Genomic DNA, 24,073 nt, shown 5'->3' on the forward strand with positions numbered 1-24,073 from the left:
TTGGTCCAGATGTTTGAATTTTGATTATGTTTAAGAAGGAAACATTAAAAATATGTGCTTTAATTATAGACATGGAAATAATTATTTCTCTGCCTCATCCATCACCCTGCCAAGGCTGAAATTTTTGTAACTACTGCTTTGCCCAGTGCATTTGTGAATAGACATTCCACAATTCTGCTAGAACTGTTTTTAAATTGCTACTTGTAGATGATTTGCCTCAAGAAATATGTAAATAAATACTCCCGTACATACATTAATATATTCACTGATTATTTCTCTACTAGCTGCTCCATAGGAAAAGCTTTCAAAGAACCAGAGAAGATATTTTTCATACTAAAATAACCAACAAAACATACTCTAAGCTTTGACTTTTGATATGCATCCAAATGTCTTTGACTGTTAATGGCTAATTCTAATTTTCTAATAGACAGAGATACATTTCCTATCACTTATATATTCTTTTTAAAAATTTATTTATTGATTGATGTATAGATACACATAAGTTTCAGGTATACAACCTAATGGTTCACCATTTTTAAAGGTAGTACTCCATCTATAGTTATTGTAAAGTATTGGCTATTCTTCCTATGCTATACAATCTATCTATGTCAGTTCAGTTCAGTCACTCAGTCGTGTCCAACTCTGCGACCCCATGGACTGCAGCATGCCAGGCCTCCCTGTCCATTGCCAGCTCCTGGAATTTACTCAAACTATATATCTGCGTCGTTTTCTTGTCTAGTAGCTTGTACCTCTTAATACCCTACCTCAGTCTTGTGACTTTTATGCATTCTTTATTTATATGTTTTGCAACTACCAACTTTGGGGAACATAAAGTGACTGATGCTCCCTACCATTATAAAGTTTAATGAGAAGAAATTAGGAATATTTTTAATTCGTGTGGTTTTTGCTTCCTACACATTTTTATATGATATTGCCTTCAGCTAAATAAATTATTGTGCATTGGCTTCATTTTCAGAATAAAGGATACCAAATATTCTAAGTGTTATCTACGCAGGTGATTATTCTGGACCCATGGTTTTCACTAAAAAAAATGCTGCATATCATAGTGATAGACTTTTTTTTTTAATCAAGCATCAATATACGGTGATCTAAATTAATTATTTAAATACACTCATGAAATTAGCTATAATTTACATCAGCAATTTCTATATCAAACCTTAGTTAAACCATATATCATAATACGCACGTATTCTACTTTCCCATTTTACCTTCCAAATTAGCACTATTAGGCAGCATTTAACATTTGTCATGCTTATCTTCACAGCTGCAGTGGCTCTAAAGGTGACTAAGAATGGCAGAAGAGTTTTTTGTAAAGAGTAGAAAATAAAGGAAAATAAGGATTGATTCTCCTTTGCTTGTTGAGTGGTTGGAGGTAGATAAGCGGATTTGTAGTGAGGTCATCAGTCACAATTGGATGGTAATTTGAAAATGGATTAGTTTAGAAGTAGCAATTTCTGCTCCATGGGTTTCAGTGAAAAAGTCTGCCTAATTCTGTAAGAGACCTCATAAACTGGCAGAGCTCAATGCCTACCTAATGTGCCATTATGCACTGGGCACACTTCAGTGATTACAGCACAGCTGTGGCTGGGTTTTGCTTGATATTCTTTAGCACTTGCACCACAGGTGCTCCACACGATTATTTTGCCCAAAGGAATAACTCTTTAGGGAATTAAAGTGGACAAGAGAGGTTTTTCTTCCTAAGAAGCTTTTCACTTTTAAACTGAAGAATGAACAGTGTCAGATGTCAGTAATGTCAGCACAGTATCGAATAATGACTAAACAACTTATGAGAAGGAAATCACCCTCTATTACATGTGTGCATGACACTTTCTTATGTTTAAAATTTTGTTGCATAAGACTACCTGATGGTGTGGCTTGAAAGAACTTGGTAATACAAATTCCAAGTTGGAAATGTTTACTGTTATAAAGATTATTGTTTCATAAATAGATGGACATTTTGAGTTATTTTACCTGCCTTTAATATTTTATCCATTGTTCCTACCCATAATACTTGCAAGCAACAATGAAGAAATCTATGGAGCATAGGAATCTAAGGATTATTAGCAAAGGATCTCATATTCAAATTTTGTTAAGTTCATTTGACTGAATTCCTTTTCATTCTTCATTGCCAGCTAGTTTACATAGCCTATAAGAAAAGCTAAACAAATGTAAGAGCATTATCACGTATTTAAGTTGTTTAGCTTTTCTTACAGGCCATGTAAACTAGTTGGCAAGGAAGAATGAAAAGGAATTCAGTCAAATGAACTTATAACAAAATTTGAACATGAGATCCTTTGCTAATAATCCTTAGATTCCTTGCTCCATAGATTTCTTCATTGTTGCTTGCAAGTATTATGGGTAGGAACAATGGATAAAATATTAAAGGCAGGTAAAATAACTCAAAATGTCCATCTATTTAGTGTAAATGAATAAATTCTGCTTTATACTTAAAAAAGGAGTATCAATATTATTTATATGAAACTTTCCATTTTATATTGCTTTAATTTTTATATGACGTAATGAAATGGTACGAACAGAATTCCAGGGTAATGCATCATCACACAGAAAGAAATTTATTGAGAATAAATTATGATTCATTTATTGGCATTTGTTGGAATAATATCTGGTATATGTTCTGAACCCTTTCATGTCCTTTTTTCTTCTTCTTTTATTTAAGGTAGTTGATGTGTTTATAGTTAATAGCCAAATTTATCAACAACATCAGATTTCATTCTACTGCTGAACTGTTCTAGGGAAAAGAAATAAAATTTGATTAACCAAACAATAACCATTAAGATCTTAAGGGCAAACAAAAGGGTTTCTTGTCCAAATTATTACTCAATCTACTCATGGATCAGAAAAGAACATTCATCTAATCCGCAGTTAAATATTAATCTCTAAATTAAGTATTCCTCAAAGAGGTAACATACTACCTTGAAATAGTTCATATAACTAAGTTCATAGGAATTCCCTGGTGGCCCAGATGGTAAAGCGTCTGTCTACACTATGGGAGACCTGGGTTCGATCCCTGGGTCGCAAATATTCCCTGGAGAAGGAAATGGCAACCCACTCCTGTACTCTTGCCTAGAAAATCCCATGGACGGAGAAGCCTGGTGCAGGCTACTGCCCATGGGGTCACAAAGAGTCGGACACGACTGAGCGACTTCACTTTCACTTTCATTCATATAACAGGGAAGGTGACAGTCTATTTAATACTTTCAAAGAATTATGTTCAAACTTTAAGTGGATAATTAATTTTGAAAAAGGAATTCAGAAGAGAACTGTTGCTGTGGTTAGGGGACTCACCATGCCATTTGGGGGAAAAAAAAAGAAAACAACTCATTGGGAAAATTGGTGAAAACAGGCATTTTGAAGTCTGTCACATGAAAGGAAGATGAAGCTTCAGCTGTGTGAATCCACCAAGGAGTACACGGAATACTTCATGGCTCTTTAGACGTAGATAAATAGAAAGAATAAAAATTCAGCTTACAGAGAAATCTGAAAGCTATAATGAGTGGAATGAGCTATATTGAAATTATTTACAAAAGATAATCCTTCACCAAGGGTATTGAGTTCAGAGACAAACACTTTGGGTTCTAAATTAGCCATGGATATAGGCATATTCTTTAATATTTTGTGACATTATTGTTTAATTCATAAAATAAATGGGTTAACCCTATCTTAATAGAGGTTATCTCATAGGTGCCACTTATTTGGTTGACCTAAATTTAAGATTAATATATACACATACTATATATAAAATGGGCTTCCAAGGTGGTTCTAGTGGTCAAGAACCCACTTACCAATGCAGGAGATGCAGGAGACATGGGTTCAATCCCTCGTTTGGGAGGATCCTCTGGAGGAAGGCATAGCAACCCTCCATGGTAACTCCAATATTCCTGTCTGGAGAATCCCATGGACAGAGGAGCCTGGTGGGCTACAGTCCATAGGGTTGCAAAGAGTCAGACAATTCTGAGTGACTTAGCACACACATATATAAAATAGATAACAAGGGCATCCTCTATAGCAGAGAGAGCTATACTAATATTTTGAAATGAACTTTAAAGAAGAGAATCTAAAAAAGAATATTTATGTAATCTGTTCACTTTGCTGTATACCTGGAGCTCATGCAACATTGTAAATCAACTATACTTCAAAAATTAATAATTTTTTAATAAAGTTTATATGAAATTTATCTAAAGTTTATCAATGAATAGATAGATAAATAAATACTTTGTGTGTTACATTTTTGAAATGATCAAGGTGGAAGCATGCATTGCCTGAAGTATAGGAAAATGAGACTCCACATTGTGTTTATCTATGGAGGGAGTAATGATTCTCAAAGACAAATATTGGAAAGTAAATTTTTCTTTCCTTCCCATTTTTCTAAAACCAGCATTGATTCTTGTTACTGTTTTTGTATGTTATCATGAGTTTAATAAACTTAATCTAAATCTGTTAAATACTCACGCTCACCATCCTATCATAACTTTCATCCTTTCATAACAGTCTGCAAGGCAGGCTGCAGAGGCACATGATGAGCCTGCAGATATTATGGCAAACTTTTAACATCTAAACATGTTAAGGAGAATTTGAATTGTCTTGGTGTAACTGGTTTACATGATGGAACACTGGACCAAATATGGAAGTACAAGTTTTTCCAAACTTGCCTCCATTTAATATACATAATGATAAATATGAAAATCACTGGTTTGGCATACTTTTCAAGGTAAAGAAATACATAGAGAAGGATTAAAATAAACACGTTGAAGAAATTGTTGTAGAAATTTAGCAAAGAAGTTAAAGGTTTGCATTATTTGAGACTACAGTAAGTAGGAGCCTCTGTCAGAATGGTAACTGACAGTTCCTCATTAGTTCGTTCTTAGCAAATCGATCCAATTAGATGTCTCAACAACATTTTCTAATTATTGAAAAATGGGAAAGAAATGCTTCACATTTGAATCAAGTGGAATACCACCTTAAAAGAGAGCAAATACTATTACTACTAATAGCAACAGATATAGCAGGCTATGGGTTTTCAGAAATAGGTTGGGGGAGTCCAGTGAAGAACAAAAAGGAATCAGACCTTGTGGAAGAGGAACACTTTTCCCATGATATTTTTGGCTGAATGAATCTAAAAATACATCTTCTGAGTGGAGTTTGGATTAAGAGAATGGTAAAGGAAAAAGAGAGATGATGATACAGTGGAAAACCAAAATAGATGATCCTTTTCAGCTTTCAAAATGCTAGGCTGTAGACGGTTTGGCAACAAAAATTAAGAGAATATAGCAAGTTTATTCATAACAAAGTAAGATAATGCAAACTTTGTTGAGTTTTTCTATTCATTGAGAGGTGAAAATAAGTTAACTCTGGTATAACATAGAGCAAAGCTAGGATGGTGCCTGGTATGTAGTCAGGGAGAGTCATTTTTTAATTGAATTATCCCACTAATTTCAATAGATCCTAAATTAAATACTTAGGGAACTTCTTTGCTCTGTGTTTGTGTGTCTTAGAGAAAATACATATGTTTTCTAAAAATTGTTTAAGTATCGATATAATATGTAAATTATTTACTTTAAATATTAAATATGAATTATTGTTAATATGAACTGCATCAAATATTAGGATCCTTGGGAATACATTATTATCACCTTCTTCAGTGGTGCAAATGTAAATCCTTGTATTTAGAAAGTTGAAACATATGAAACATAATCAAGATCCTAAAACAGCAGAGCATATCATTAACAAATCAGTCTTTGGTACAGAGAGAGGGTAGAAGTAGGATTCGCAATTTGCCTACTTTTTGGTGCTGGGCTGTTTCTTTGAATTCTGTCTGTGATTTTTATTCACTTTTTTTTCAAATTCTCTAAGACTTGTTTGTATAGAATGAGAAGAAACCATAGTTCCTGCGTCATAGAACTATTCTGAGGAAACGAAGTAGTAACAGTTTTTTGTTTTTATTTTTCCCCAAGAAATGTTAGCGATCATTATCTAAGAATCCTGTTAAACTAAGGTAATAAATGGAGAGCTTTAAATGCTGTTTTCTTTTTCTTTACTAGACAGTCATATTTGTTATTAATCCTTTGGTTAACCAGGGTCTGTTATTTTAGTTAAAACTCTTTCAGCAGTCCTTGAGTAACTTTTTTAAAAGAAAGGTAGTAACATGCATACATCAGAATGAAATTCTAAACTCACTCCTTCCCTTGCCTGCTTTACTTTCTACCTGTTCTCCATTCCTTCACTGTCACTGAATTCAATGAGTCTGCAAGATGTGAATGAGCTTGATTTGGATTAGCGTCAACCCAAAGCTACCACTGTTGCACTGAGGTTCCTCATATTTATTTCCTTTTTCTTCCCTTGAAGTGAAAAATCCACTACCTGGGGAGGAGGTGAATGAAAATGTTTAAAAAAAAAACTTAACATGTCAAGACTTCAACAGAATTTGAATCATTATAATGTATGCATATTTACTGAGGGCTATTTTTTTGGCTAATGTAAACAGCTACTTTTTTTTCTTTCCCAATAAGCTGTCTGTTACCAAAGAAAACATTGCTTTATGTGCAGCTTCTTTTCTGAGAACCATCTTCCTAGTTAAAGGCAAAATGAATGAAATATTCAATGAAATTCTGAGAAAATAAAAATAATTTAGTTTTTTATGCTAGCCTTTATATTAGTTAGTTAAAAATCTGGCATCACTAGCCTTTGTGTCTTAATATTTAGTTGAAAAGAAATATAACTTTACTCTTAAATGATTTGGGTTTATTACTTCCTCTTGTCATAATCACACATTTTAAGAATTTCATCACGTGTGTGGATGTTTGAGTGCATGCATATGAACACACATTTTTTTTCTTAAATACCTTTGTTATATCCATATTGCTTTCATTTCCTGGAAAGACCTTTAATAGAGCATAATGTCAAAATTCTTTGGATTTCCCTTTTGCTTATTGTCTTCACTGAGGTTGTCAGGCACCTGCTACACTGTCTTCTTATTTAAACTGTAAAGGAAGTAGACTCATTATAGAAGGGAATTTGATTTTCTTCACTGAAACCACCTGGTGAGCATCAGTAAACAGTATATGTAAGGTGGGAGAAACTTTTTAGGATCACCACAATTACAGCACAAATAATAAAATAAAATGAAGTTGTGGTTGCATTGTCAAACATAAAAGAGTACAAGAGAATAAATAGCAGAATGTGCCCCACCAAGCACACATTGAGACCTGCTGTTTTCCCTGTGGGTACCCACATGGCTTTGATTTTCATCTAATTGCAAGAAAACAAACATTGGCAATAGCTTTACTGGATGTTTGGTGACCCCACTGTGTTAAATAGGACTTGAATTTGAGTGCCTAAAGAAAATCTGTGTGTGATATGTTTGTTAGGCTTTTATTCCCAGAAACTTAGCAGGCCCATCAGTCAAAAGAGAAGCATCATCAAGAAAACAGGAAGTGTTTTGATAGTGAGATTAAGAAATAAGCACATTCTCTTTCCTCATAACGTTTGCTATTAATAGCTATGAAAAGTCATTCCAGTCATAGCACACAGTTACTAAAGAGGTCCAACCTTCTGTTTGAATTGCTCAATATTCCTTATAGGATAGGATACTCAAGTTGAAGGTCAAAAGTTGTTTTTGTTTTTTGCTAAGTGTGAGGAAATGAAGCAGATTTGTACATCCTACAGTTGACCATCTACCTAGCCTTGTCTCTCTCCCTCTGAAATTTTGTAAGTAAAGTCAAATGATCTTAGGTGGTGATAAGCTGTCAACTAGGATAGATTTAGGGCAGCATCTGCTGTTTTATATTTCAGTGTCTTGTAGTGTCATTTTCACTTACTTCCTGAGTCATGGTACTTGAAAGAAAGGAGAATACAAAACTTAGAGAATGATAAGAGAAGCTAGACCTTGACAACAGAAGAGCCAGGCTAAATATTTCCTTAACAGACAGCCCCTTTGCTCTCCCTGCTAGTCGGTGTCAGCTGGCTCTTGGAGAAAACCTCTTCTCAGAGACAGGTACACATAGCAGTTACTTTAGAAGAGAGTGCAGGTACTCAATTTCTCTTCAATTTAGACTTTATTATAAAATAGCAATCTGATTTCCTTGTATAATACAACTATCTAAATTTTTTAAAGAAAATAAGGCTCATTTTGGCAAGTGGTATTAATCATAACACTCTCAAATATTTTGTATGTACTTCAGCATTAGTTTCCTCTCCTGATCTAAAACAGTGATTTTTTTTTACCATATTCAGTCAGTTGTCAAATTTTATATATTATTCTCTAAAATATTGTATTTTCCTGTTGTTTTATTCTCACTGATATTACCTTCCTTTGGACCCTTTTGACCTTTCAGTTAGTAAAGTAGAGGACTAGGAAGGAATTAAATATTATTTTGAGTATTTTCTGGAATTTTAAGCCTGAGAATGTGACATTTAAAGTAATAGTTAAAATATAAAAGTGCAAGAGAAAAAGACGAGCTTAGTTTTGACTAGATTCAGCTTGATACAGTCAATCAGAATGACCAAAAAACACTTTAATGCATGAACATATCTGTATTTGCATGTACCATAGAAAAAGTCTGCACATGTGTTTTGAAATACTGATTCTAGAATGATAAAACATGGGTGTTCTGAGAACAAGAATTTAAGATTTGAAATAGTAAATTGGTTTGCAAGCCAATACCCATTATAACCTATGGTACTTACACACACAAACATACACACACAGTTTTTGAAGATTAACATCCAAGTTAACCTATTAAATAATTTACATAATTGTACTGTTATTTATATAATTTTACTCCCATTTCCAAAAGGTATTTCATTGTGATATTAATAGTTTCTTTTTCATTTTTTAAGAGAGAGAACACAACTGTTGCTATATAGAAATATAAACATTTCTCCCTTAGAGAACTTTGATTTACATTATTCAATGAGTAGAGAAGTCTGCAAAAAGGAATGAGAGAAGAGGTGTCTAAACTTTAAAAACAGTGGCAACAGAAAAAAGCAAAAAAAGAAATTCAGTTGGAAATTGAGGGTAAATAAAATATTGTAAAGCAGCTTTCAGAGTCCAACAGTAGTTTAAAAATCTGAAATTCCATGGAGCTAATTGAAAGTGGTAGATTTATTCCAGCTGAGGGTGATGAGTTGGTATAGTTATGAACAGGTATCTCTGTGTGTCACCTTTGGCAATGCAAGTTTGGTGCCTCAAAGTCTCAGATGATTTTGAATGTTATGGAAGAAATTATTTAAAATAGATAATCAAGAAATTCCATTTCAGCGTAATTTCTGGATGGCAGACAAATGGCTACCTTCTTTGTGCTCTTAAATATACATAAAGATATGAAAGATGAAGAAAATACCTCAGCACTATCAAAAAGCATTGTAATAATAACTGAATATATTGAATTCTTACTGTTTCAACCCAGCATAGTCATATATATTGATTCAGTTTATCTTGGCAAATAGTTTGCATAGCTAGTGGACAAGAGTCAGATTTGAACCTAGTGAATGTGGCTACAAAGTCTGTTCTTTCATACATAACTTTATATTGTTTAATTTCAAAACCTGTAAAAAAAAATGATAATGATTTTAAATTGGAACAAGGTGAGAATAATATTTGAATGAGAGAAACCCAATCTTCTGTTGATGACCTAAATTGTTTCCCCTTTTTACTTGGAGAAAGAAATAGGTCATCCCTCTCTAATCCTATCTAAGTATAGTTTAACTATACAGTGAAATAATTATATAGTGAAAGTGAAAATTATATTAAATGTAAAATATATATTAATATAGTATATACATGTATAATAAAACATAATTATATATAATAAATTGTTACTATATAAAGCATATAGAAATTATTACATAGTGAAAGTGAAAATCAGTCATGTCCGACTCTTTGCGGCCCCATGCACTATACAGTCCATGGAATTCTCCAGGCTAGAATATTGGAGTGGGCAGCTGTTCCCTGCTCCAGGAGATCTTCCCAAACCAGGGATCAAGCCCAGGTCTCCCACGTTGCAGGTGGATTCTTTATCATCTGAGCCACCAGGGAAGCCCATAGTTTATCAGTGCACTAACTTCAGATATGGGCTAACTGCCACACAGCTGCCATGTGAATCCCTGAGAATCATGCTGGATCATGTTCAGAAGTCTGCCCTGGAGCCCTGTGTTCAAGTGGTCACCCTAGGAGCACCACAGACTTCTTCTATGGATTATTGCTATACCAGTATTATCCTCCTCAGTACAACTCTTACAGTAGTGGAAAAGCAAGGAGGCAAAGAGAACATAATCCTTATATCAAAATTGAGTTTTCCAAGAAAGAAAGCTTTGATCTCAACAATTAGAGAAAAGGCTAGTGGTGTCTAAAATGCTTTTGAAAAACTTAAGAGCAATCATTGGGAAATTTTAAGCATGATATACATCCTCTTTCATAGCAGTGAATTTAAAATCAAATTGCATGTGGTCCATGTAGCCAAAATCTAGGAGATGTCAAGGACACATGAGATTAAAAGGAAAAAAAAAGAGGAAAGAAGAAGTACATTAGTTATAGTAGTAAATCAGGAAAATTCTGCCTTAAAAGATATATTCTCTCATTTAAGGGGAAAACCAACTTTCAATGATGTACTATTGAAAGATTGAATGCCTAAAATTTCGTATCATGAAGATTTCCTAAATTTTAACAAAAAACATGAAAATCTAAACACTGGGTGAAAGTCTATTAGGTCATTAAAATTAGAAGAAAAGAGACAGTGCAATTTTAATATTTCTATATAGGCATTTCAGCAAAAAAGATTAAATGGGACAAAGAGTTACATTGATTAGAAAACACATAATTCATAAAATGGACATAATGTAGCTTTAGCTCTGCCAAGCATTGCAGTGATACAGTCAGTTCAATGGCTCAGTCACGTCCTACTCTTTGAGACTCCATGGACTGCGGCATGCCAGGCTTCCCTGTCCATCACCAACTCTGGAAGCTTGCTCAAACTCATGTCCATTGAGCCGGTGATAGCCATCCAACCATCTCATCCTCTGCCATCCCCCCTCCTGCCTTCAATCTTTCCCAGCATCAGGGTCTTTTCCAATGATTCTGTTCTTTGCATCAGGTGGCCAAAGTATTGGAATTTCAGCTTCAGCATCAGTCCTTCCAATGAATATTCAGAACTCATTTCCCTTAGGATTGACTGGTTTGATCTCCTTGCAGTCCAAGGGATTTGGATTTTTTTCCAACACCACAGTTCAGAAGCATCAATTCTTCAGCGCTCAGCTTCTTTATAGTCCAACTCTCACATCCATACATCACTACTGGGAAAAACATGGCTTTGACTAGACAGACATTTGTTGGCAGAGTAATGTCTCTGCCTTATAATATGCTGTCTAAATTGGTCATAGCTTTTCTTCCAAGGAGTAAGCGTCTTTTAATTTCATGGCTGCAGTCACCATCTGCAGTGATTTCGCACGCCCCCCAAAATAAAGTCTCTCACTGTTTCCGTTGTTTCCCCATCTATTTGCCATGAAGTGATGGGACCAGATGCCATGATCTTAGTTTTCTGAATGTTGAGCTTTAAGCCAACTTTTTCACTCTCCTCTTTCACTTTCATCAGGAGGCTCTTTAGTTCTTCACTGTCTGCCATAAGGGTGGTGTCATCTGCCTATCGGAGGTTATTGATATTTCTCCCGGCAATCTTGATTTCAGCTTGTGCTTCATCCAGCCTGGCATTTCCCATATACTCTGCATATAAGTTAAATAAGCAGGGTGACAATATACAGCCTTGAAGTACTCCTTTCCCAATTTGGACCAGTTGTTTCATGTTCACTTCTAACTGTTGCTTCTTGACCTGCATACCTATTTCTCAGTAGGCAGGTAAGGTGGAGCAGAAGTAGATGTTTTTCTGGAACTCTCTTGCTTTTTCTATGATCCAAATTTTAAAGACCTTAATATTTTAGAGAATTTTAGATTCACAAAAAATTTACTGTAAGGTATAGAGATTTCCCATGTACCCCCCTATCCTTTTATATGCATGTCCTTTCCTATTATCAACATTCCCCCACCCGAATGGAACATTTGTTACAATCGATGAGCCTGTATTGACACATCATAATCACCCAGAGTCCATCGTTTACTTGTAGGGTTCTTGACCTTAGTGTTTTATCTAAAAGGTCATTACCATAATCAAGAAAATCATCCTGATTCTCTCCTATTTTAGTTTTTAAGCAGTTTCACATTGCATCTCTAATCCTTTTGTGTTAATTTTTGTGAAGAGTACAATATTTATGTCCAGATTCAGTTTTTCTTTGTATGGGGATGTAGAGTTTAATTGTTCTAGCACCATTTCTTTAAAAAAGTATCTTTTCTCCATTTCATTGCTTTTCATCATTTATCAAAAATCACTTGACTGTATCTATGAGGTGGGATTCTATTTCTGGGCTTTTTCTTCTGACCATTGTTCTATTTGTCTTTTTTCCATCAATAGCACTCTGTTCTGATTACTGTATCTTTGAGATTGTAATCTTGAAGTCAGGTGGTGTCAGACCTCCAATTTTGTTATTACCCTTCAATGTTATATTGGCTGAGCTTCCCTGGTGGCTCAATCGTTAAGTATCCACCTGGCAATGTAGGAAACGCAGTTCAGTCCTCAGATCAGGAAGACATCCTGGAGAAGGAAACGGCAACTCAACCATCTCCAGTATTTTTGCCTGGAGAATCCTATGGACAGAGGAGCTTGGCTGGCTATAGTCCATGGGGTGGCAAAGAATCAGACATAACCTAGTGACTAAACAATGATAACAACATTGTATTGGCTATTGTGAATCTCTATATAAACTGTAGAACCAATCAGTTGGTCACCATCAGTAAAATAACTTGCTGGGACTTTGACTAAGATTGCATTGACTACAGATCAACTGATATCTTGACAATACTGAGTCTGTCCTGTGCTGTGCTCAGATACTCACTCATGTTTGACTCTCTGGGACCTCATGTACTGTAGCCCACCAGGTTCCTCTGTCCATGCGATTCTCCAAGCAACAATACTGGAGTGGGTGGACATTTTCTACTCCAGGGTATCTTTCCCAGTCCAGGGGTCAAACCTGAATTTCCTGTCTCCTGCATTGGCAGGTGGATTCTTCATCACTAGCACCACCTGTGAAGCCCCAAATTTGAGTCTGCCTAGCTATAAACACAGACTGTTTCTCCATTTATTTATTTATTTATTTTTTATTTTGTTCAGCAGAGTTTTGTAGCTTTCCTCATATAGCTCTTATGCATATTTTGTTACTTATATCTATGTACTTTATTTTTGTGATACTAATATGAATGACATTGTATTTAATTTCAAATTCCACATGCTCATTGCTATAAAATAAAGCAATTGACTTTTGTATTTTAACGTTATATTCTGCTTCATTGCTGCAATCACTTAGTTCTAGGAGGCTTTTTTTTTTTTTCTGTTTTTCCTTTTCATTTTTTTTTTTACATGTGCTCAGTTGTTCAGTGGACAAGGCAATGGCACCCTACTCCAGTACTCTTGCCTGGAAAATCCCACGGGCGGAACAGCCAGGTGGGCTGCCATCCATGGGGTCGCACAGAGTTGGACACAACTGAAGTGACTTAGCAGCAGCAGCAGCAGCAGTTGTTCGGTTATGTCTGACTCTTTGTGGCCCCGTGAACTGTAGCCCACCGGGTTCCTCTATCCATGGGATTCTCTAGGCAACTGGAGTGGGTTGCATTCCCCTTCTCCATGGGATCTTCCCAACCTGGAATCAAACCAGCGTCTCATGTCTTCTTGCATTGGCAGGCAGATTCTTTATCACTAGCACTACCTAGGAAACCCAAATTTTTTGCATAGACAAGGTTTTGAGTTTTTCACTATTAACCATAAATTTAGATTTTATTGGAGATATTCTTCATTAAGTTTAAGAAGATCTTCTCTATTCCAAATTTACTGTTTCTTATGAATGAATGTTGGATTTTCATCAGATGTTTTTTCTGCTTATGTTGACATGATTATGTTATGTTTTATTCTTTAGTCTGTTGATATGATTGATTACATTACTTGATTTTCAAATGTTGATGCAGCCTTGCATACCTGGGATAAATCTCACTTGACTGTGGTATATAATTCAGTTTATACATTATTGGATTTGGTTTTCTAATACTTTGTTCAGGAATTTCACATCTGCTGTTATGAGAGCTGTTGGTCTGTAGTTTTTATTTCTTCTAATGTCTTTGGTTGCATTCTTAGGGAAATGTTGACCTCATAGAATGACCTAGGAAATATTCTCCTCGCTTTTATCCATTGAAAGAGATTATAGAGAATCAGCATAATTATCTTTTAACTGTTTAGGAGAATTCATAATTGAATCCATCTTGGTCTGGTGCTTTCTATTTTGGAACATTTAAATTTCTTTAATATGAACCTATTCATATTGTCTGTTTCTTCTCCTCTAGATTACAAAATTTGTGGGCACAGAGTTTTTCAAGTAGTATTTTTTATTATTCTTTTAGTATCCATAGGGTCTACAAATGGATTGAAATTTAACTTATTAGTCATGACTGTGCAATGATTTTTAGACAGAAATCAGATTGAGGGAAGAAAAAAAAATTTTTAAAGACATGGTTTTTGCTGATTGTTTTTTAAGGCTTCATTGTCACTTCCTAATAGTCATTGATTTTGGAACAATAGAAGGATTTTTTTTTTTTTGGTTTCATCCCCTCATTTATACTAAAAAGACAGAAGGAAATGGGACTCCTTGCTAAAGCAGTACATTTAGATAAATGTAAAGTTACACATTTTACTCAGAGCATGTAAGTGATTTAATGCCTTACCCACCAAATGTTATTTTACATTTTGTTACTGAAAAGAAAATAAGATGACTAAGACTTAGCTAGTTAGATTTCATATTTATTGAGGGACTGCTATAAACCAGGTACTGTTTAATAAATTGATTCTTTCAATTTTTTCAACAAAAACATGCAAAAGTAATTCAAAATCCACTTTACTAATGAGGAGACTCATTTAGGATGACTTAATGAATTGCTTAAAGTCAAATAAGATCATCAAGTATGGCTCAAATTTTGCTGAATTGATTCTAAATTTGCTGAGCTTGATAGTAGTACATTACTGAATAAGATGTTTGTACAAACAGAAAGAGGACCATAGTGAACCATGCCAAATGGCAATCAAATTAAAATAATCATTGATTTTAAATGAAATTCAATTGTGGAAGTGATTGATGTTTATTTTTACCATCTTATTTGTGAAATAATTAGTCAGCTCAGAAACTGCTTTAGATAGCACCTACTATGTGCTGGACATCATACTTTTAGTGGGCAATTAAACAGTGATTAAATCATACCATCAAAGTCTTGACAACACATATGTGGAACTATGAGTCAAATCTATATTAAGCATATATAAGGAATGCTTTTTTGTGAAACATATAAAACATGCTATAGAAGTACAGATTAAGGAGGCAGTAAGTACTTTTTAAAAAAGGGATGTAAGGAATAATATAAATTTTTCTTTTTATGTAATGAGTAGAGCTAATCAGATATAATATGTTTAGTGAAACTGGACCCCATCTATCTTTTTTAACACTCCCATTACCTACTAATGTTATGTGGTTCAGTGTAGACACTCAGTAAATACTTATTGGATAATGAAATAAATAAAAGAATAAATATTGAGTGAATATCAAATAGCATTATATAGCTGAAACTTATGGGATGGCAGAAGGCAAATTTGGAAATATTAATTGAGGCACATAGTGAATGTTTTCGCTGCCACTTTTCATAATCAGGATGATTATTGTTCTGTGATCTCAAGCAGCAGCATCCAAAGTAAATATAATGTGAGCCACAATAATTCTAAATTTTCTGGTAGTCACATTAAAAGTTATAGGTAAATTTAACTCAGATGACCATTACATCTACTACTGCGGGCAGGAATCCCTCAGAAGAAATGGAGTAGCTATCATGGTCAACAAAAGAGTCCAAAATGCAGTACTTGGACGCAATCTCAAAAACGACAGAATGATCTCTGTTCATCTCCAAGGCAAACCATTCAATATCACATTTATCCAAGTCTATGCACCAACAAGTAACACTGAAGAAACTGAAGTTTAATGGTTTTATGAAGACCTACAAGATCTTTTAGAACTTACACCCAAAAAAGATGTCCTTTTCATTATAGGGGACTGGAATGCAAAAGTAGGAAGTCAAGAAACACCAGGAGTAACAGGCAAATTTGGCCTTGGAATGTGGAATGAAGCAGGGCAAAGACTAATAGAGTTTTGCCAAGACAATGCACTGGTCATAGCAAACAGCCTCTTCCAACAACACAAGAGAAGACTCTACACATGGACATCACCAGATGGTCAACACTGAAATCAGATTGATTATATTCTTTGCAGCCAAAGATAGAGAAGCTCTATACAGTCAGCAAAAACAAGACCAGGAGCTGACTGTGGCTCAGATCATGAACTCCTTATTACCAAATTCAGACTTATATTGAAGAAAGTAGGGAAAACCGCTAGACCATTCAGGTATGACCTAAATCAAATCCCTTATGATTATACAGTGAAAGTGAGAAATAGACTTAAGGGTCTAGATTTGATAGGGAGAGTGCCTGATGAACTATGGAATGAGGTTTGTGACATTGTACAGGAGACAGGGATCAAGAACGCCCCCATGGAAAAGAAATGCAGAAAAGCAAAATGGCTGTCTGGGGAGGACTTACAAATAGCTGTGAAAAGAAGAAAGGCGAAAAGCAAAGGAGAAAAGGAAAGATATAAGCATCTGAATGCAGAGTTCCAAAGAAGAGCAAGAAGAGATAAGAAAGTCTTCTTCAGCGATCAATGCAAAGAAATAGAGGAAAAGAACAGAATGGGAAAGACTAGAGATCTCTTCAAGAAAATTAGAGATACCAAGGGAACATTTCATGCAAAGATGGGCTCGATAAAGGACAGAAACAGTATGGACCTAACAGAAGCAGAAGATATTAAGAAGAGGTGGCAAGAATACACGGAAGAACTGTACAAAAAAGATCTTCACAACCCAGATAATCATGGTGATGTCATCACTAATCTAGAGCCAGACATCTTGGAATGTGAAGTCAAGTGGGCCTTAGAAAGCATCACTATGAACAAAGCTAGTGGAGGTGATAGAATTCCAGTGGAGCTGTTTCAAATCATGAAAGATGATGCTGTGATAGTGCTGCACTCAATATGCCAGCAAGTTTGGAAAACTCAGCAGTGGCCACAGGACTGGAAAAGGTCAGTTTTCATTCCAACAATTCCAAAGAAAGGCAATGCAAAAGAATGCTCAAACTACCACACAATTGCACTCATCTCACATGCTAGTAAAGTAATGCTCAAAATTCTCTAAGCCAGGCTTCAGCAATACGTGAACCATGAACTCCCTGATGTTCAAGCTGGTTTTAGAAAAGGCAGAGGAACCAGAGATCAAATTGCCAACATCCACTGGATCATGGAAAAAGCAAGAAAATTCCAGAAAAAACATCTATTTCTGCTTTATGGACTATGCCAAAGCCTTTGATTGTGTGGATCACAAGAAACTGTGGAAAATTCTGAAAGAGATGGGAATACCAGACCACCTAACCTGCCTCTTGAGAAATCTGTATGCAGGTCAGGAAGCAACAGTTAGAACTGGACATGGAACAACAGACTGGTTCCAAATAGGAAAAGGAGTATGTCAAGGCTGTATATTGTCACCCTGCTTATTAAACTTATATGCAGAGTACATCATGAGAAACGCTGGACTGGAAGAAACACAAGCTGGAATCAAGATTGCTGGGAGAAATATCAATAACCTCAGATATGCAGATGACACCACCCTTATGGCAGAAAGTGAAGAGGAGCTAAAAAGCTTCTTGATGAAAGTGAAAGAGAAGAGTGAAAAAGTTGGCTTCAAGCTCAACATTCAGAAAATGAAGATCATGGCATCTGGTTACATCACTTCATGGCAAATAGATGGGGAAACAGTAGAAACAGTGTCAGACTTTATTTTTTTGGGCTCCAGAATCAGTGCAGATGGTGACTGCAGCCATGAAATTAAAAGACGCTTACTCCTTGGAAGAAAAGTTATGACCAACCTAGATAATATATTCAAAAGCAGAGACATTACTTTGCCGACTAAGGTCCGCCTAGTCAAGGCTATGGTCTTTCCAGTAGTCATGTATGGATGTGAGAGTTGAACTGTGAATAAGGCTGAGCGCCGAAGAATTGATGTGTTTGAACTGTGGTATTGGAGAAGACTCTTGAGGGTCCCTTGGACTGCAAGGAGATCCAACCAGTCCATTCTGAAGGAGATCAGCCCTGGGATTTCTTTGGAAGGAATGATGCTAAAGATGAAGCTCCAATACTTTGGCCACCTCATGCAAAGAGTTGACTCATTGGAAAAGACTCTGATGCTGGGAGAGACTGGGGGCAGGAGGAGAAGGGGACAACCCAGGGTGAGATGGCTGGATGGCATCACTGACTCGATGGACGTGAGTCTGAGTGAACTCCAGGAGTTGGTGATGGACAGGGAGGCCTGGCGTGCTGCGATTCATGGGGTCACAAAGAGTTGGACACGACTGAGCGACTGAACTGAACTGATTGCATTCATACTCTCTATTAACTTAAATTTATATATAATAAGGATCCATATTATTCTGACATATCATCAGTATTAAAATTATTATGAACTATTTTATATTCTTTTTTGTACTTTTTTGAAATTTGATGAGTATTTTACATTTACAGTAAGTCTCAGCTTAGATTAACCACATATTAACTGCTCAGTAGCCACATGTTGCAGTGGTTAGTGTACTAAGCTGAACATGTCTAAGCTTTTTGTTTCTTAATGTATGGTCCTTAGATGAGCAACACTTAAAAAGTTGATAGAAATGCAGATTCCTGGGCTGCTCTATAGATCAATTAATCAGAATGTGCACGTTTCTCAAGAACTTCAGAGAGTTTTATGTGCATCATAATTGGAAAAACACTAGTCTAGATAACCAGCTCTAAAGTTAAGTGTGTACATCCCAAGGAGTATAGAAGATACATGCTATTAGAGTTTAGAAAGTTTAGATCTAGTAGATTTATTATTTATATTAATGTTGTTTTAAAAGTCCAAATTAAGCTTCACATATATATAATACTGTATTCACACTAGTACCTTTATTTTATCCAAATGTCAGATGACGTTGTTTCTTACCATTAATGTCTGGTAAACTGATCTAAGAGTTGAAGTTAAACCAAGGGAACAGCTATTGTGTCTGTTCTTTACTTTTAAATGGATTTATAAATTTTATTGTTGATTATGTTTCTAGATATTAAACTAATGAAGTGGAAACTGTAAAATATTTTTGCAAACACATTTTTGCAAATACAAGGAAACAAACCAGAAAAGTGGCAGAGCTAACTGTTCTCATTCTCATAGAAAGTCTTCTTTAGTCTCAATTATAAGTAGAACAAAAATGATGATGAAATAAACAGACGCACTAAGCAATGAGATGAAACCTCTAAAGTTATCAAAATATCTACTTGAAATATAGATTAAGACCCCTACAGTTAATGGTGAACTTAGCCCCCAGTGTATATTGTACTTTGTGATATTACCAGGTGATAGTAAGAAGCCATTATAATTAGTAAGACATTTGAAAAAAGCCTTTAGTTTAAACTTTGTTAGGCATTTTCTGTATCCAGCTTTGCCCACTGCTGCTGCTGCTAAGTCACTTCAGTTGTGTCCGACTCTGTGCGACCCTATAGACAGCAGCCCACCAGGCTCCCTCCTCCCTGGGATTCTCCAGGCAAGAACATTGGAGTGGGTTGCCATTTCCTTCTCCAATGCATGAAAGTGAAAAGTGAAAGTGAAGTTGCTCAGTCGTGTCCAACTCTTCGCCACCCCATGGACTGCAGCCCACCAGGCTCCTCTATCCATGGGATTTTCCAGGCAAGAGTACTGGAGTGGGGTGCCATCACCTTCTCCTCCAGCTTTGCCTAGGAGGGTTCCAATTCACAACAGTTGTCTCAATATAATTATAAGTAGTGCTATCTTTTGATCTCAAAAGAGGTTCTGTTTGGAATCAAAGGCATTGGTTCACCCTGTTTAGTGCACGCACTTAAAATTTGTCTTTGAGTGTCTTATAAAGTATGCAATGTGTAAATATAGTACATAATACATGTACACGATTTTAAGATGACTGATCGTATATCCTGATAGAAATCTGTTTATCTGTTCATTTTTGTTACATTGACAGTCACAGAGTGAAGACCTGACTTGCAAGAAGCTGGACTGTTTCCCAGGTTCACTCCTAACCCCCGTGCTTAATTGTTCTCGGCAGTCCTTTTCAGGCCAGATATACGTGTTCCCGCTCAGACTGATGCAAAGTGACAGTTTAAGCAGAATCGTGTATTTTTCTCTCCTCTCTTTCTTCTAGCTCCTCCCTAACTGTAGAAAGAGAGAGAAATAATTATTAGGAATTTCAGAGTTCTTTCCTGCATAGCCAGTTGTTTAATGACCCAAGAAAAGGCAGAGTCAATGGGAGGCAGCAGCTTACGCAAGCTGGATGATGCCCTGTGAAGCTTTAAAGACACATTTGCAGACTGTAAAGGGAATCCATCATCTGCACATAGTTCACATGGGATAAGTTAAAAATCTGGGATAAGATTTTAAAAATAACTTGGATATGGAAAATGTTATATTTAAGCAGAAAAAGTAAAAGATAAAATTTAAATGGTTAAAAATGGACCTTGTCAAATAAATGGATGTTTATATAATCTCTGGGCTTCCCAACTGTCTCAGTGGTAAAGAATTTGTCTGCCGATGCAGGAACTTCAAGAGACATGGTTCTATTCCTGGGTTGGGAAGATCTCCTAGAGGAGGAAATGGCAACCCATTCCAGTATTCTTGGTTGTGAATTTCCATGGACAGAGGAGCCTGGTGACGGGGTCCCAATAAGTTGGCCACCACTGAGCATAATTTAAGGTGAAGTCTCTCAGTTGTGTCCAACTCTTTGCGATCCCGTGGACTGTAACCTACTAGACTTCTCCATCCATGGGATTCTCCAGGCAAGAATACTGGAGTGGGTTGCCGTTTCCTTCTCCAGGGGATCTTCCCGACCCAGGGATCGAACCTGGGTCTCCCGCATTGGAGGCAGACGCTTTAACCTCTGAGCCACCAGGGAAGCCCACTGAGCATGCAAGCCATGATATAATCTCTGAAAATCTTTTGGTGCTCTATGAGTATATATTAAGAAAATAAGATGTATCTGTAGTGTTCCATTATATGTTAATATATTATTGTTTTTTATATAAGCTAAAGTGAATGAGATGATTTTGGGAAATGAGAGATACTATTTGAGTGGCCCATATAATGAAACCAGCAAGGCATTTGGGGAGGGGTCAACTGAACCAGCAATTAAGTGGGTGAAATGTTCACAAATTGTGGAAATCAAAGAAACATAAAGTTACTTGTTAAACATGACTCTTCATAATGAAGAAATTGGAGCAGGACACAAAGCCTAACAAAGCACAGTAGAAGTTTGGCAGGGAATGCCATCAAACTCTTAAATTATAGGTAAGTGTGTTCTGCTATAGTAGACCCACACTCTTCCCAGGTGGCATTAGTGGTAAAGAACCCGCCTGCCAATGCAGGAGGTTTAAGAGACATGGGTTTGATCCCTGGGCTGGGAAGATCCCCTGGAGGAGGGCATGGCAACCCACTCCAGTATTCTCACTCGCAGAATCCCACGGACAGAGGAGCCTGGCAGGCTACAGTCCATCGGATCTCACAGAGTTGGACATGACTCAAGCAACTTAGCACGTATTCTACTTAGAGAATATCCAATCATGCACAACTGCTTTCTAGCATCTCTGGCACTACAACAGATTTTGGTGTTTTTCACATAATGAAGGTTTAGATGGGGCAACTTTTCTCAAGTGTGTTCCTTGGAGCACTAGTTTTTCGAATGTGCCTTAAGGAAATGGTAGAATATTTAAGTAAATGTAGGAAAACTTCCACACTCTATTACTGTCACATTGCACATTTACGTACTTAATAGTATTAGAGTTAATAGTCTTAACGGTCTTGCAGGGGCTAAATTAGTTGTTCAGCTTTGTTCATTCCACATTACCTATGCATCTTAAATTTCAGAAACTAGTGTCCTACAGAAAACATTTTTGGAATTTCTGGGCTGGAGGAATGTTGCTGGTGTACTACTATTACTAGCATGCTGTTGACCTTGATATGGATATCTGAGTTTTAAAACAATCAAATATAATATTAGAAAAGCATTTCAAAATATTTTAGTTGAATTTATATTTCTATTGCTCAGTTATTTGAGATTTCTTGTGTGTCTGAAATCGCAGTGCTATTTCACTCCTTCATTAATGTATCAGTAAAGACTCAGTTAATAAGGAACCAGACAAATAGTATTAAACTATTCTCAAATGTGAAACATGATTTATAAATGTTAGGGTTTGTGTATGTGTGTGTGTATGAATCTAGTGAAAAATATAGGTATGCATGCATGTGTGTATCTAATTATTTGTTTTAACCAAACTTCATATTTCTGAAATGAGGTAGACATAACCCCAGAGGTACAACGTAAAAAATCATCATTGTTGCTGTTTGGATGATATAACATACTATTAGAAAATAATTGTATTTAAACTTCAGCTCATGTTATATATTTCTTAGGTGAAAAAGAATCTGAGCTAGAAAAACAGAAAATTCCCTAAAGAATTTATTGTTGGTACCTAGAGACCAAATAGTATAAGTTTTCCAGATGCTCAAGAGATAATGGTGTAACCTGACCAGCTTATACAATGGTTACCTTGGTGGAAGTGTGCGGAAATATCTTTCAGCACTGGACTTTGTAATCTAATCTCATTTATAATTAATATACATGATTCAGCTTAAAGAATAATGCCAATATTATTAGTGAAAATTGTGATATTTTAAAATGTCCCAAGATGTCATTACCAATATAAACTTATTTTTGTTGCCTAGTTCATGAGACCCAAGTTCTTTTAGCCAAAATTATTTAATATATTTGAACTGAGAAACAAATATATTTATTTCATAACTGCTATTTTTCAGATGAATCTAGTATTAATCAATGATTGTAACAAATATAACTGACCCATTACCTAATAATAAACAGTTAAAAATAATTGAATTAACAAATTAGTAGTGAGACAAGCTCCTAGAAACATAATGTTCTTAATTGTCACCAAAAAAAATTCCAAATTTTATAAAAATCTGCAACAGGTGTGTGTGAAATTACTTCACATTTTCATTTTTTTCACAGGTTCTATATTTTCTATTATTTTAAGGCTTATTCTAAAATTAATTGTAATGGCCCTATTGATATAAATTATGCTATTACTTTTACCAATCTAATAGAATGTTTTGTTTTAGTTTTCTTGTTCATTCATTCCATCAAGTATTCAAACATGGCAGCCAAGGCGCTAGACACTCTGGATGTATCTACAGCAGGACAGACATGGTACATATCTTAAATAAGTTTAAAAACTGGTGAGAAAGACAATGCCAAGTAAACAGATGAAGTAATTGCATTTAGTAACTGAAAGGAGTGCAATGAGGTATGACATGTTATCTTGCATCAAGGACAAAGGTTGAATTATGGAGCATGTTATTATAATTATATTTGCATTTTGGTGGTGTGTTTTTCTGAATTTCTGAGGAGGATTTTCTGACTGAATTTCAGTGGGATGTGACCTTTGAAGAGCGTTGACAGATTTGTGCCAACTCTACCAGGCCTTCCTGTATCTTTCATGGTTAAGGTCAAAGATGCAGGTCTTGGTTATAAAATAAAGGACTATTGATAGCTTGTTAAGTTTGCTTGTAATTGTTAGTTTCCATTCCATTTCGAAGTTTGTTAGTATCCATTAAAGTATATATTGGGCTTCCCTGATAGCTCAGTTGGTAAAGGATCCACCTGCAATGCCGGAGACCCTGGTTCGATTCCTGGATTGGGAAGATCTGCTGGAGAAGGGAAAGGCTACTCTCTTGAGTATT

The 24,073-nt window shown here is 35.7% G+C and overlaps 1 protein-coding gene and 1 non-coding gene across 2 annotated transcripts in view; one reads left to right on the plus strand and one right to left on the minus strand.

The window, feature by feature from the left end:
- The window catches only part of SEMA3A (semaphorin 3A), a 366,549-nt gene that overhangs the window by 17,479 nt on the left and 324,997 nt on the right, over window positions 1-24,073 (plus strand). The window lies entirely within an intron of this gene.
- TRNAW-CCA (transfer RNA tryptophan (anticodon CCA)) lies at window positions 21,144-21,215 on the minus strand. The gene has a single exon. It is a non-coding gene; the product is annotated as a tRNA-Trp (tRNA).

Source organism: Budorcas taxicolor, chromosome 4, assembly GCF_023091745.1.
Source record: "Budorcas taxicolor isolate Tak-1 chromosome 4, Takin1.1, whole genome shotgun sequence".
Lineage (NCBI taxonomy): Eukaryota > Metazoa > Chordata > Mammalia > Artiodactyla > Bovidae > Budorcas > Budorcas taxicolor.